This window comes from Rattus rattus, chromosome 3 (assembly GCF_011064425.1).
Source record: "Rattus rattus isolate New Zealand chromosome 3, Rrattus_CSIRO_v1, whole genome shotgun sequence".
Classification (NCBI taxonomy): Eukaryota; Metazoa; Chordata; class Mammalia; order Rodentia; family Muridae; genus Rattus; species Rattus rattus.
Genome location: NC_046156.1, coordinates 45,996,801 through 46,008,850, shown reverse-complemented (window position 1 = coordinate 46,008,850; position 12,050 = coordinate 45,996,801). Strand labels below are relative to the sequence as shown.

The 12,050-nt window shown below is 33.9% G+C and overlaps 1 pseudogene; it reads right to left on the bottom strand.

Moving 5' to 3' along the window:
- Positions 1 to 2,262: 2,262 nt before the first annotated feature.
- LOC116895345 lies at positions 2,263 to 10,595 on the bottom strand (annotated as a pseudogene).
- Between the last annotated feature and the right edge of the window lie 1,455 nt (positions 10,596 to 12,050).

Sequence of the window (12,050 nt, the reverse complement as noted above, 5' to 3'; positions counted from 1 at the left end):
TAATATAAATATAATAAATAGATAAATTTAAAAAAAAAGAGGAAATAAATAATTTTTAAAAAAAAAAGAAAATGGCCACTAGATGAAATTGAACAATGACAATTTTAAAAGTAACAAAAGCATGATTAATAACGGAGTGAATTTTTATCGAAAATATTTTATCCTACAATATGTGGGAGAACATGAAGGAAAACATATTAATTAAAAAAACAATATTTCCTAGGATGCCATCCAAAATTTGAGTATTTCCTTGGAAAAAATTTGATTTCTGCTAATGCATAGTAAATTTTGGATTTATGTATGTGATTACATGTGCATTTTATTATTTCAACCTATTCAAGTTCATTATTTAAGACTATTAGTAAAAGAAAAATAAACTATAAAAAATAAGTTATATATGAGCCAGCAACATAGTACATCCAGTAACAGCACAGTACAAGTAAGTGCGTTCCAGTTCTTCACATCCTGATCCATACTCCAGTAGAATCGCCCTACTCTACCAGTGGACATGCTGGTATCCAGAACCACCGGGCAGGTCCTAGGGCAGACCACAAATTTCCTCAGAGTCCCTTCAACACCCAACAGTACCCCCTTCACTCATCTCCATGTCCCATACCACAACTCTGGAAGAAAATCCTTGCTCTACCAGAGATCATGAGTTACCCAGAATCCCAGAGGCCATGCCAGTTCCTAAAACCCCAGTATCCCAAAGGCAAAACCAGTGTCCTAAACATCAGAGGTCATGCAAACTGCCAAATTCCCAGCAGAGGCACCCTACTGAACAAGAGGACTCCCAGGTCACAAGAGCCACTGGCCACTCCAGCAGACCAACAAAAGAAGCATAGGTGAGTATTGTGGAATGGGGAAATTTTTTCTGGGATAATTAATTGGTGAAATAAATTAAAAAAAAAGAGTCATGGGATGAAATTGAACAATGATGGATATACAAGTAGCCAAAGGCATGTTTAATGAATAAATTAGATTGTCAAATAAATGCATTAAAAATAATTATTCATACTTGAAAAAGAATACATGAAAGAATGTATACTCATAATAAAGTAAAATATTTGTCAGTGGTGATTAAGAGGTCTGAGAATTTATTAGGAAAAGTATTTAGACTTTCTGCTAATGCTTAGGATATCTAGAATGTTGTTATTTGATGAATCTATGTGATTTTTTTATTGTATATACTTCTTTATTTATACTTCAAATATTATTCCCTTTCCCGGTTTCTTGTCCATAAGCCCCCTATCCCCTTGCCATCCCTCATAAGGATATCCCCCCCTCCACCCACCCTTACCACTACCCCAACATTCCCCTGCACTGGCTGTCCAACCTTGGCAGGACCAAGGGCTTACCCTTCCTCTGGTACCCCAACAAGGCTACTCACTGCAGTCTATGCAGTTGGAGCCCAGGGTCAGCTCATCTTCGGTAGAGGCTTAGTCCCTGGAAGCTCTGTTTGGTTAGCATTGTTGTTCTGCCAAGCCCCTTCAGCACATTCAAATCTTCCTCTAATTCCCCCCAAAGGGGTCCCATTCTCAGTTCAGTGGTTTGCTGCTAGCATTCGCCTCTGTATTTGACATGCTCTGGTTATGTCTCTTGGGAGAGATCATATCTGGTCCCTTTCAGCGTGCACTTCTTAGCTTCATCATCTTACCTAGTTTTGATGGCTGTATATTTGGGCCACATGTGGGGGAGGCTCTGGTGGCCGTTCCTTCAGTCTCTTCTCTAAACTTTGCCTCCATAGCCCCGCCTATGGATATTTTTGTTCCCCTTTTAAGAAGGAGTGGAAGCATCTGCATTTTGGTCATCCTTCTTCTTGAGCTTCCTGTGGTCTGTGGATTGCATCTTGGGTAATTCAAACTTTTGGGCTAATATCCACTTATCAGTGTGTGCATACCATGTGTGTTCTATTAAGATTTATGCCTATACAAGTTTATTATTTATGATTATTACTACAAGGAAATAAACTCCAAGAATTAAGGGACATGTGAGATAGCAACATGGGACAGCAGATTAAACAGGCCTTCCAGGAAACCTGATGAATTCAATTTGATCAGTACAGCTCATGGGAAAAGGCAGAGAGGTTATGCCATGGCACAGGGGTTGTTCAAACATCCACATACATTCCAGTGCTCAGAACACAGCACACATGCACACATGATAATAAAGCAATAAAATAGAAATTAAAAATATAGTGAGAGTATGAAAAAAAGAAATGCACGCAATTTATGCTCAATCTAAATCTCTTTAATTTGACTCTCACAACTTTGAGTCAGCATGGATTACAATGAATGGGTCTTCGGCAGAGTTACTAATAGAAAAGTGAGCTTTGCCATCACTGCCAACATTTACTTTAAGTCCAGTGCAATTGCCATTGACTTTGTCTCCAGAAATGACATCACAATATGTGCCGGAAGAAAGACCAGTCTATAGAGTGCTTGACAAAGCTCTGAAAAAATTAATATTTAATTTATATTCAAGCAGAGAGATTATATATATATATATATATATATATATATCCACAAAATAATAAATGCCCCAATCTTGTGCTATAGAACAGGGAGGACTCGGAGCTCAGTTAGAGAATCCAAATATAAAAATATGTGCTAGTGTGAACAAGTCAATTCTCTACACCAAAGGCATCATTTTAAATATATGGTAGCTTCATGTCCTGTAGTGACCATGCAGAGAAACACAGAGAACACAGTGAAACTCAACACTAAAGCCTTCCTGTGAGGCCCGTCACTATTTCCAATTTGTCCTCTGCTGGACTTAACTCTGACAATTCATTTTTAATTTTAATAGCATTAATTCTTCAAAACTTCTTCTGTTACATGATGCCACAAATAATTTTCCTAGAATTAAACATAGTCTAATATTTCTATGAATACATACAAGTGTGTAGTAGAAAATTATCTACACAGAGACAGAATTCAAAGTTCTCCTACTAAACAATCAACCATGTGCTCTTTCAGAAAAAAAACGTTTTACATACTTTAATTATTTTTTTGTAGTCAACGAAAGTGTGCTTTTTGGAAAAGTATTATCAACCTGATAGTAAGGCGATTTTAAATTGAGACAGTTCACTGGTTTAAAGAGATTCTCTAAAGCTAGAATTCTTTTTGTTGTCGTTGTTTTGTTTGTTTCTTTGTTTTTTTTTTTTTTGTTTTGTTTTGTTTGTGAGACAGGGCCTCTATATATATAGCAATGGCCAAACTGAAACTCACTATGCAGATCAATGTGGACTCAAATATGGCAATATGGGTACTTTGCTTTTTCTATATCAGATGAAAGGCTGAGCACCACTCTTGGCATCTGACCTAGTGTTCTACAGATGAATAAGTCATAAAAGAAGACTCCGAAGTTTTACAGGGGAGTAGACAATACTGAGGTTTTAAAGGCAGAGTAAGCAACCTTTTGAAGAAACTCATATACCACATGCAAGTGCTCAATGCCTTAAAAAAATTAAAACACAAAGAATTGAAGACTCTGTAGAATGGATAAATATATAAGTAATAACCAAAGGTACTGGAGAAAGTATTCCAATACAAATATGGCACATTGTTTTATGATGTTAAGATGTAAGTTGCTTACTCTTGGTATGCTTTGTGAAATGTTTCAAACAAGCCTGTAAATATGAAAGTATGCTATGCCATTGTAAGCTATAGTTAAAGATCCCAAAAAAAATTTTATTAACACAGAGGAAAAACAAGAAATCATATATCATTTTCTTATGTACACTGAACATTTATTTGTGGTTTAAATTCTTTATCTAAAAGATTTTTTCACATATGAAAAAAATATAAATCATTTTAAAAAAGCATCCTGGAGTGCAAAAATTATACAATCCTTTTTAAATTAATATCCACTTACCAGTCATCATTATTAAAGACAATGAATCCTCTGTTTCCTCTGCCAAAAGCCACTTGGTTGCTGCCATTATCCCACCAGTTTGAAAAAGGCTGACCATTGACTACATTCTGAAGGCAACCATGTTCCTAAAACAAAGTTTCTCATGAAATGCTGGTACCGTTTAATTCAACAGTTTAAAATGAAAGGTTAAACAAATTCTTTATTAGACAAGATCAGTAGGGACATCCCACCTGATTTGCGCCATCTATGTTCACAAACCCAGTCATTGCCACAAGTGGTGTCTGCATTAATGGTCACTTCTTTTGTTACTCCATTGTTATTAGGTGAATTCCAATCCAGTCATTCACATCCCTTAATTGTTAAAAACATAACATCATTTGAATGCCTGTAGCTCCCTGATTCTTGCCACCACAGAAAGTCAAAACCAAGCCCACCATGCTAATTCTGTCTCTGCAGTGGGTAATTATTATCTAAGTATTTCATGGTTTTGGAGATCTTCACTGAGTTCTTTTGTGCAAATTGAGGTTCTCTATAAGCATATTAGAACAGACTCAGTTATTCCTGAAATATTTAAATCACTATATGTTACAAAAATCTGCCCCAGTGTATGCATAAAAGAGAAACTTAGTTCTTTACTACTATAAAATTAAACTCATCTATGAAAATGCTTTTAATATAACAATTTTTAAGTTAATGTTTGTTGATTTCTTACTAATAGCTTATAAAATTTGCCTTATATAATATATAATATAAACTTCATTAAGTGAATCAAAGTATAAGTGAGCTTCTTATGATGTCTAAGTATTTGAATATACTCGAGAAAGACAATTCTACTCATGAAAGCACTTTCAAAAAAGAGAATAAATTTCACTACACAACAAAAGTTGATTACATTCAAAGAAAATAAAAAGTATTTGGAAAATGTATGCAAAGTAAAATTTTTTTGTATACATTTGATGTGTCTCTATAAGGCTAATAATTTCCACTTAGATATGATATTTCATAGCCTATAAAGATGTCTGATAGTCTCATTACTTACTTGAATTCTGAAATTGTTTAAGTGCATGCAACTAATGAACAAATACATATTGGATATAATTCAAGGCATCCATGGTATTCTTCATCAAATCACTGTTCTGTGATTGTCATAAGTGCCTATCCATTATAATTTTCTTAATCACCCTCAAATCAGATGATTTCTAATTCCACAGGAAAAAATAAAAGTATTTTTAGATGTTGTTAACAGTCACAATTCTGTGTTAAATCTGTGAGTCAGGGCTTTATTGGGAGTAACTATTTTCACTCTGTAAATGTTAGTATGTCAAAATTTCCTTTGACTAACTAGTACTCATCATCCTCCCTTCAGAAAGCTCTAGTGAATAAACACTTAATAATAATTTTCATATGAAGTTTCATATGAAATTTAAAAAAATCACTTCCTCTTCTAGATTAGAAGATGCTTTGAATAATAAAGACTTACTTTTCCATTCTGGAAATTTCTTGCCCATCGGTAACTTGACATTACTCTCGTGAATCCATAAGGATGAGCCAACATAAATCCAACTGCCATTTTATACATTCTGAAAGTTGAAAAAGAGTATTACAGCCTAAGTATATAATACTTTACTCTAATTAAATGCAGCCCCCCCAGCAGCAATGAACGTAGTCCTACCTAGCATCCCAGAAAGTCAGGATGGATGCTCCTCCAGCACCATGTCCTCGCTGATTGTCATGGTTGTCCACAAACACAAGGGCTCTGTCAGTAGGCACAAAACCCCAACCTTCTCCCCAGTTCCTGCATTTTAAAAAACACATTATGTTTTTCACGATAACATTAAACATGGCATCCACAACTATTCAAATAAATGATAATTTCATAAGAAGTCTTTTCTATAAATATGTGTACAAATAATTTTCTATGATATTATACACAGGGATTTTACCCACTTTTAGGTCTTAGTACATAACATTTTGTTCTAAATTTATCCTTTAGATTTTCTTGTATTGTAAGTTTATGCACTTGAGAATTGAGACATCCATGTTACTTAATATAGGATGAAAGTTTGCATTTAAATTACAAACTTTCAAAATTTTCAGTGCTTTAAGATAGCAAAATGATATTCCATACTGTGGCTACATTATAGGGATCATTTCAGAGTATAACTATTTCTGGGATATGAATCTATCTTTAGTAGGGTTTTCTTAGAAGCTAATGTACCCATCACAACCAGACAAAACTAACTAAGTGATACTTTGGATTTCTGCAGCTACCAGGTGATGATGTCTCAAATGAAAAATAAGGATTCATTGAGTTAATGAACACTAAGCCTAAATTAATAAAACAACAACTTAAATTAGAATATTTTGAAGATATGCCCCATTGATGCCAAATGACAACAGGCATATGATAGAACAGGTGATTCAGTGGTATATATTTACTTTAAGTAAGACATCTTCTCCATTCCATTTGCTAATAATGTGCGCAAGTTTTCTTTTTAAAATATACTTGAAATTTGTCACGCTGCCATTTCCAAAGTACTCACTACCTTTAATTGTCTTCACCACCAAGGTCAATGACCCATGAGAGAATTGGGGCAAGTGTCATTTTAAATATATTTTTGTCATATTATTCAAAGATAATGTCATTTAGAATTATTTAAAATAGTTCTGTTATTTGAACGTTACTAATGGCTTGATATACCTACATTCTGATTTTTATTAATCAAACCACATCAAATTTTGAAGGAAAAACCAAAACTACAAACGATATTACAAAAGGGACATTTTTTATGTTTCAGGATGACTGCCAGAAGGAAAATTCACTAGTAACATCTGCTGTCTTCGACATTAGAAGCGCTTTTTATAAACTCATCATCTTTTCTTAGGAAATTAGAGATACTAAGGCATCATCCTCAGTATGTTTCAAGTGATTTTATTGCTAAAGAAAAGACTACATCTGTTTGCCTTAAACGCTTACAATGCTGATAACATGAGACAAAATTCAAAATCAGAAAGATTTGCTTTAGACAAAAAGCATTATGAAATCTATGTCTTTTAAATGATATCTTTGAATATAAGAGATAGGTTAATGAAGTTAGCACTGCCTTGAAATACTATTACTGATTCAAGTGCTTGATGACAGGAACTAGCATAGCTGTCCTCTCTGAGAGGGCTCTTGCAGAGCACCCTGACTAAGACAGATGCAACACAGCCCACCATCACACTGAGCCCAGGGATCCCAAAGGAAGAGTTAAGGGAAGGACTAAGGAGCTAAAGGGGATTGCAATCCATAGGGGAAAAATAAATCATTTAATATACTTCCCCCCTCCCAGAGATCCCAGGGACTAAACCATCAACAAAGAGTACACATGGAACACCATGGCTCCAGCCTGATATGTAGCAGAGGACCTATATTTATCTAAACTTAATGGAGGGAAGTTCTTTGATTGTGTGGGTCATGTGCCAGTGTACTAGATGGAGATGCTAGAGCAGCGTTGAGAGGATGGGGTAGGGGAAGCACCCTCTTAGAAGCAAAGAGGACAGAAGATAGGATGAGGGGTTTGTGGAGGTAAGAGTTAGAAGGAGAAGCAACATTTGAAATGTAACAAATAAAATTTAAAATGAAGAATTAATATGTTCTTTTCTGATTAACAATCATTTGGTACAATGACAAAATGATAAGACTAAAAAAACATGACTGAGTTCTTAACCTACATTTTTAAGTATAAATACAGAGAAATATGCTATGTAGCTTATAAAATGATTACATTTATGAAAATCCCATGGGACTTTAAATCCTATGCAAAGAACTATAGAAATCCAAGGAAAGCTGGGTATAGGGAGTCTTCCTGAGGAAAGAACACAATTGTTTGTGCAATACCAACATGTCAACCTTGAAAATGAACATATGGGGAGGAATATTGGAGCTGAATTACTTACCTATGAAGCACTATGAACTATATCAGTATTATGTGTTTGAGTATATATATATATAAAAGTGTGTTTTCATATTCATACATACATATATACATACACACACACTTGTAAACATATACATATATAATAAGAGTAAGTAAAAACACAGAGACCATGATCTTGGAGGAAAGTCTGGAAATGTACTTGGAAGTATTTAGAGGTAGGAAAGGGAGGGAAGAAATATTGTAATTAAAGTATAATATCAAAACTTAAAGAAAACCTATATGTTGTTGTACCTCTTGAAAAAATGAAAGGCCTGCTTCCTTGAGGAGAACCATTTTGTATTTAGATTATGTAGTTTGTCCAAACTGCCTTTATCTCCAGTACATGTGTTTAGCAGCGTCAAGTCTGAACCCCGCTACACCAATGTCAATGAGATGGTTCATGTAATCAGCCACCTTGGTACGAACATAATCTTTATCGAGTGCAAGATCCAGAAGGCCAGACAGACGACAGTTTCTGACCTGTTGGAGCAAAACATGGTTGATTTATAAAAAGTCATTTCTGTCTGAGAATGCATTTCTTCATTCAGTCATTCACACATTTATCAATAGCAAATTTTATATGGGTTTTGATTGGGACATGAAATGTGTTGATGATCTAATGTGGACACAGACTAAATTTTTTGTAACTATAGAAAACATCAGAGATTTAAATAAGTGAGCATGTTAGTTGTTTCATTCTTTGTTCCTGATCCTCCTTTTATTCCTCTCTGACTCTGTCTCTCCTACTCTCCACATCTTCTTCTCCATTTCTTTTATTCTTCCCTCTTTTTTTTTTTATTTTATAGCCAAAAAAAAAATCAAAGCCAAGAAGTTGTTCATATTAAGTACACTGCTACAAAATTGAAACTGTTCAGTGTTTGAAGGATGTTTCTACATATAATTTGTATTTCTTATGTTTTCCATTTTATCATATTTATATAATTGATAAAACCAAGTTTTTAATTTTTCAGAAAAAAATTGAGAGAACACTCCTGCCTTTATCATTGACTTTAGTGTATCCTTACATAAAATGTAAAAATAGGACTTTTTTCTTTCTATGTTTCATCATTCTGCCTTAGTAATATTCTTTTTTTCCTATGTGCAGTGGCATTTTATAAATTTCTGTGCATATGTAGAAGCATAGACAGTTCTTAATTCCATCGGTATCTCTTATTACCTGATTGGCATCATTGTAGTTATTAATTTCTCCATTACATTTATTATCATTAAAATCCCAAGCAGAGTATGGAACTGCTGAGAATTCCCTGTTATTAGGATTGAAGTAACTTCCACAGGTACTGTGTGTTCCTGCACTATTGCCCGAGCCACACATGTGATTAATGACAGCATCCACATAAATCCGGACCTAACAAAGAAAAGTGCATACTTCAGTTAGACTCAAAACTCTATAGTGTCTCATAGTTTTCACAGCAAAAGCTCTAAAACACTTTTTACTGCGTGGTGATTCACTTTTAGAATAGTGGTCAATTGAAAACTTCTGAAATAAAAACCAACTAGAGTCATACTATGTAAAAAAGAATATAGAGATCTTAAGGAGAAAGAAACAGAAACAACCATAGCTACAAACAAAAGTTCAATTTTTAAGGATATAGGAAATGTTATAAATTTGAGACGCTGTTGTGTTTGACATTTTACAGGGTTACAAAGAGAAAGAACTTAGCTTCATCTATACACTACGTCACTAAAAAACCAGACGGAAGTTACATGTCTCCTCATTATAGAACAAAGCTAGTATTTACCACCTAAAATAATGATGGAGGAAGAAAGCCTAAGAATTGTGGCTAGAAAGAGAAATCACATAAAAATTACTTAATCCTCACAGATGAATCAATGCCCATAGAAAGACTTTAGGACATTTCTAATAGCTTTGCTTTTAAAAAGTCAAAGTTTTACTTTTATAAGAACTATTATTTCAACCTCAAATCAAATGTATTCAAGGATTTCAAAAGCTGACAAATAAGATAGAACTGAATTTCAATAACACATAAACATATAAAGAAAAATTTTAAATGTAAAACCTGATTAAAAAAAATAACTAGACACAAATAGAAATATTTACATGAAATCATTTTAAAGAAAATGTGTCTTCACTTACACCAACATTATTGCCTCGTCACCATGTCTTTGAAATCATTTTCATTTCCAGACCTTGTGCAAATTTTGTAGCTGATTGGTTGATATCTTTCCATTAAGGCCTTGATGGGTTATTAATTATAATTTTCATTGGGTGGGAGAGACCTACAAATAAAGCAGTTATAATTAGTACCAGATTTAGCTGGACTTTATGTGCCATACCTAAATCTTGTAGAAAAGCTGTAATTAATCAGACATTACTTCTCAACCTATAAGCACTCACGTTTGTTGATTAACAATCACCAGAAATTATGGATGGACATTGCAGAGGTCCTCCTGATATTCTACAATAAGTCTAAAGGTTCCAGAACTACCAAACTTTTTCCTTTCTCAGCAAAGTTATGTGTGAGATGAAGTTGTGCTCTAATGTCACTAGTCTTGATTAGAAAATTATATGAGCATAGTAAGCTCTACATTTAATTTGTGAGGTTATCTTACCTGCACCCCTCCAAATCCCTTAGGTGCTAAGTATCGCTCACATTCCTTGGCAATATCAGCCCAGCGCCACTCGAACAGGTGGACGATAGCAGTCCTCCCATCCGTAGTGTGTGGGTCATATTGAGCCCAGCAGAACCCAATGAGGGAAAGGAGCAGAACGAACTTCATTTTGCTTTGAAGTTGTCAGTGTTCTCTCTAGCAACTATTTATATTTCTGCAAAAAGTACATTCCCCAACGTAAATGTTCATGAGTAAATATTTAAAGTGCAATCTCTCATTTGAAAGAGATTAGCACTATTGATGTGCACAGCTGAAGGTTCTTGAGAAACTCTCATGGAGAATAAACTTAATTCTTTCAAATATCAATAATTAATTGAGTGATATTAGATAGTATTTGTTTATGATCTCTACCAATCAAGTACAATGAGAATTAAAACTGAAATAAAAAAACGTATCTGAGACTTTTCATTTCTAAAACTTTGTACTGTACCATATCAGATAGAAATTGGATTATCAATTCATTTTCTTTTTCTCCCACTTAAGAATTTTATTGTTTCAATATTTTCATTGAATTTTATTAAGCTGAAAAGTATTATGAACTACTATTTCAGTAAAAAGAGAATTAAAAGGTGATTTTGTAAGTCAGCAATTTATAGAAAGTACTATAAATAAATAGATAAATAGATAAACAATTATATACAGGGGATAACTTTAAATTTAAATTCCTCTGGAATTGTGAAGTATGCATTTCTCTTTGATGAATCCATAGACTGAAACTTCAGTGCTCAAAGCAGTATAGTTCATTGTGAGTGTGTTAATTTTTCTCCTTAGCCACACATCTTTTCTTCCAGACATAATACTTCATAAAAAATAGAGTCACTGCCTTTCACAATGTATGTAAAATCCTATGAAAGAAAGTTATACTCTAGGTCAAGAAGCAATATCTTCCTTCCGTTCAGCAAGTGATGAGTTAGTGTCCAAGTTTACCAAGCACTGACTGTTGGGATACAATGATGAACAAAGCTGAAGTTGATGTTAATGGAAAGAAAAGTAAGTTTGCTCATGATTGTAATTAAAGCATTAACAGTATTAATAACATAATTTACAGGAGCATAAAAATAAATGAAATTTATAAATGATAATATAGTAAGTCAGTTGATTCCAACATAGGCATCTTTCCAACACATTGTTCAAGGAATACTTCACTAAGGAAGTGACCTTGCCCCTGGTTTGGATGATTAAAGGCAAAAGATGCTATGAAGATGAGAAAAGCAAAACTATGGCAAAGTAAAGCCTACAAATTATATGACCTAAAATATTGGAGAGACATTAATAACAACAGAGATGTCAATAGAGCTAAAGCATGCATAAAAAGAGGGGAAGACAAAATCAGGTGAGATAAGTGAGGTCAATATGCAGCCTCCCAGAACAGAAATCTGCCCAGAATCTATGAGGAGTAGACAATAATATTACAATTACAATAATATGTTCTGTGAGCAAATTTAAAGGGGTCAAAAGTCTGTTCTAAAATCCAGTTATGTGCCAAGATGTTGAAATGAATAATGCCCTCATTATTACAGAAATGAACAGTAAAGGAGAATTGCATGATAATCAAATCTAATC